Here is a 4,691-nt window from a genome sequence, read left to right as displayed (position 1 = left end):
TTCAGCTGTCTGACGCTACACTAAAATTACTTCTTCCATTTGCCTCAACTTATCTGTGGAAGGTCAAGTTTTCCAAAACTTGTATTAAAATGAAGAAATGTTTGCTTAACTTGCACTGTGTACTGGGATTAGTTGAAGCAGATAACATGATCAATAATGTGCGCGCACGCACACACACACACACACACACACACTTCATTGTTGATACTGTGAGTTGTTGTTTTTTGTTACAACACCTGTACACATTGTTAACACTGTCACTTTAGATTATTATTTTTTTAAATATATATATATATATACACAGTATAAAATCTATTAAAATTATGACAATGTGACATGTTTTCAATAATAACCAACTGCAGAACCGCAGAACCCATATGCGTCACTCACAACGGTCTGAGGACAACAGCGCCATGCCACAGTCTCATGCCGGAAGTGGGCGGAGTTCACGAAAACTAAACAATCGGCACGGCTGAAGAAGAGAACACGGTAAACAGATGTTTTGTGTTGTGGTTTTAATCTATCAAGTTTATTTGTGTTGTGTATTTGGTCCATCGTTGTTGTATTAACACTTTATACAGAACGTGGCTCTATTTTTTTCTAATGTGCTCTGCTTTTACGATGTCTATCGCGTCTGTTGATATGGTCTTGGTTTAAGTAACATAATTGTTTGTGATTTTATTTTGTTTTTGGCGCCGTATTTTTTATTTGCTTTTATCTGATACTGACCAGTGTTTTATGTGTTTTTCCCACTAATTTATAGAGGCATTACGATTTGGAGAGGATCAGCTTTACTTCATGTACATCAATGCAAGACATTCTGCAACAGTTTCTACTGCCCAGTGTTTTAAACTGACCAGATGGCACAGTACACCTTCAAATTCACTTCAAAAAGCAGCTGTCCATGGAGGTATGAAGGTTTGGAGTTATTTGTTTATACACAGTGGCAAGAAATAGTATTTATTTGTTGTCCCTTTTGAATTAGTTGGTTATAAAGTTTCAAGTGTATATATATATATATATATATATATATATATATATATATATATATATATATATATATATATATATATTAAGCTAACAAAATGCAAACACTATTTCATGTGTTTGAATGTGTCCCATTAAAATTAAATTAAGTACACAACCAAGCATTATATATATCTGTTTGATTTTGTTGCAGTAAATTGACAATCAGAATGTCACCCAGGATAATGGAAGCTGATCAAAAACAAGGTTAGTTTTAAAGGCTCTAATAAAGACATAAGCTACTTATACAGATAGTGTGTTGTTATATGTCACATTTTCCAGGAATGTTCTTCTATTCTATAATGTTCGATTGTTTTAGACTGTTCCACAACAGTTGGATGGCTCTATTGACAGTAGGATCTTCATGTTAATGGTAAGAAAAAGAAGGGAAAGGTAAAAAAATTTAAATACAAGCTTCCCTTCATTAGGATAAAAAACATGAGGGCTTTTCACACTTGAAATAGTAAACTCCGGGTATACAGAATCCTGGGTTATCTGGCTTCATGTTTCACACTGATCATCATTTACCTGAGATGAACAATTAATCCTGGGTATTCATACACTGCCGTTCCACACTGTACTTTAATAAACCATGGGATAACATATGTGCATTATCAGGGTCACTGACAGACACTGCACTGCACACAATATGTTTTCATAAATGCTCAAGCTTTGCATGTCCTTGTATTACAAGTTTATCCTGAATGGACATTTCAGACTATACAATAATTTAAATGGTCTCTTCTTCGCTGCAATTGCGTTTTCTGTTTGCATTTGATGTTTTTCCTCTTCAATGGTGACTTTATTATTTATATAGAGGGCACAGTGGTTCAGTGACTGTCCAAAGCACGTAAATATAAAAGTGTGAAATGTTACTTTACCCGAGGTTAAAAGTGTGTTTAGAATGACGATAAGCTCAGTGTGAGAAGCCCTATGAAGTGCTTGCCTTTAATTTCTGTATACCTTTTGAACTGAAAATGGTTAATTAATTTGATTGTGACAGGGTATCATTTATGTCAGAAATATAGACATGAGAAACTGAATTTCACAACTTTATTATACATGCTACATCCTGACTTCAACACACAGTATTGTTAAAGCACTTCCAGCATTTCATCCTATTTTTTGTACCCTTGTCTCCTGAAGGAGCGGCGGATCACAGAAGACCTCTGCACTGCAGTGGAAAGACTGTGGAACAACCAAAAGTTTTCAACAGTTTAGTGGAAGAGCCCTGATTTCTGAAATGTGAAAGTGGAAGACTGGAACAAGCCCTTCAACTTTCACAGGCTGAATGGTTGACCGACAGCTGGCCAAAGAGACAGTTGTCAATGTTTATAGAGGTTACATTTATTTTAGATTTAATTTGTCATGTACCTGCTGTGCAATAACTTTCAACTTAGTTCAATTTATTCCCCTTGGTCTGATTGTGTATTTTTTTAAAGCAAACCCAAGCTAGTATATGATGCCTTTTGCTACTTAAGGGGATTTTTAAGGAACATTTTATAAAATTAAACAATTTCTGTGTGTTTTGGGGTTTGTTTGATTAATCTGAATCATGCATAACAGTGTAGAATTGTGTAATGTATATTATGTACTATGAAAAAAAGGTTTATTCTGAGATGCTTGAGTAAAAAACAAATATATTGTGTCATAAAAATAAATGTTCAAATGCTCAATCTTTGTTTTCATTTTTTGTGTGTTAAGATTTGTGTTCAGTTTATCTAATATAATATTTAAGACATAATATAAATAAATAAAAAATAATAGCAACTTTTTACTTTAAAAACGTTACAATGTTTTTTTATAAATACATTTTTTAACGTAAATTATTTGATTTTGTATTAATATCCAGTATTGTTTATTTTAAAACATATTTTTATGATTTAACTATGAGTGAGTATATCTATCTAGCCTATCTATCATCTCTCTATCTATCTTCAATTAGAACTTATTAATTAAATACTTGACATTATTAACATCGTTTAAACTTTAGGCTTGAAACGCTCCAAATAGAGCAATGTATGCGAAGATAAATCAGCTCCGCCCACTTCCGGCATGAGACTGTGGCGTGGCGCTGTTGTCCCTCAGACTGTTGTGAGTGACGTGTATGGGTTCTGCGGTTCTGCAGTTAGACCTGTCTCCATGTTTTGGGTGAGTTTATAATGTAACACATTTCTGTTATTACATTATGCGCTCAATATTTTATTAGATTTTGGAGAGAAAAAATTACATTATGAACATTTTATCACATAAATATGTGCAATTATTACATTGAGTTACTACAACTTAATGTGAGTCCAAATAATAAAAACACATGAATGTGAAGTGACTACATAAATAATAAATGTAAGGTTTAAAATACGTACCTTAAAACAAAAGATGGCAGGAAACAAAATAAATGTTGAGGAGGCAGTGAATGATGACGTGCTTTCTAATAAATTAAAGAAAAAATAGAAATGTTACTCACAATTGTTGACTTTACCATCAAGTTGCATGTGAAATGATGATACAGATAATAAAGTGCATGCCTTTATTATAAGAAAATTATTACTTCAAATATATAGTTTAAATTGATCTAAACCCAATTATTGAAAAGGTGTCTGATAGTCAGTCAGAATACTTACAAAGCCAAAGCTTACACTGCTCCTTGCTGTGGCTCTAAAAAGAGCCTTTGGGTGGATTTAGCTGTTAAGAGAAAAACAGAGGGGAGAAAAAGAAGAAACATGTCAGAATGTGAGTGAGGTATTGCTAATTTGAACATGGCAATTCAGAGATGCAGGATAACTGTTAGATTGATCACTTACAAAAATCGGACGACAATAGACACTGTAAAAGAGAGGATCATTATTTATATGGTAATTCAAGAAAAAAATGTTAAATGAGTATGTGCAGTAACATCTTCATTTTGAGCAATGCATTTGATGATACCTACAACCCCAAATTAATTCACAGAACCAAACTCTGGTCAGGTCAATCGCATCATGTATACTGTATAGAGACGACGTGAGTTGCGGAGGTTCAAAGAGCGGCTTCGGCCGCGACTCTGGAAGACTTTGAATTGAGTTTTTTTTTTTGTTTGTTTTTTTGAGAAAAGAACCAATTACGGCAAAAACATTTTTTGAGAAGGGAAGATGTGCTCGGAGTTTGCCGACCGGACACGGCGAAAGTTAGGCTATAGCTCCGCTTCACGTTGCTCTTGTATTGCGTGCTGAGGGAGTTTGGAAGACAACCGTTTTTCCGCCTCTCGTATTGGGCCCTGTCAATGAGGAGTGCCCAGACTAAACATCTCGTGGGGCAGGCTAATCAAATGACGCTTTATGGGTCTTTTCTACCTCTAGGTGCACTGCAGAGCGCGCGCTCATTTCCAAACAAAGTGAAGATTATTATTACTATTATCATCATCAATAATTGATAATAATTGTATAAACAATATGTTTTAACGTAATGTTAACATGACAGATATCCTAAAAAAACAAATTCTGTTGATACTCTTTTAGCGCAAATGACGTCATAGATAACGGTATTTAACGGCAAATTACATAACAGCATTTATTTATTTATTTATTTAGCGAGTGTTAGTAGCACAAAAAGACGGAAAACCAGTCTAAGAAGTACATGTACATTTACCAGAAAAGACTTTCCTCTGTTTTTATGACAATTTATTG

At 34.0% G+C, this 4,691-nt stretch overlaps 1 long non-coding RNA gene across 1 annotated transcript; it reads left to right on the top strand.

The window, feature by feature from the left end:
• Window positions 1-396: 396 nt before the first annotated feature.
• Window positions 397-2,694, top strand: LOC137055743 (uncharacterized). The gene is made up of 5 exons (XR_010900058.1): window positions 397-489; window positions 766-910; window positions 1,181-1,233; window positions 1,346-1,399; window positions 2,173-2,694. It is a non-coding gene; the product is annotated as an uncharacterized lncRNA (long non-coding RNA).
• The last annotated feature ends 1,997 nt before the right edge of the window (window positions 2,695-4,691 follow it).

This window comes from Pseudorasbora parva, chromosome 2 (assembly GCF_024679245.1).
Source record: "Pseudorasbora parva isolate DD20220531a chromosome 2, ASM2467924v1, whole genome shotgun sequence".
Taxonomy (NCBI): Eukaryota; Metazoa; Chordata; class Actinopteri; order Cypriniformes; family Gobionidae; genus Pseudorasbora; species Pseudorasbora parva.
Note: the sequence above shows the minus strand (reverse complement) of the source record. Positions and strands in the feature narration are given on the sequence as shown.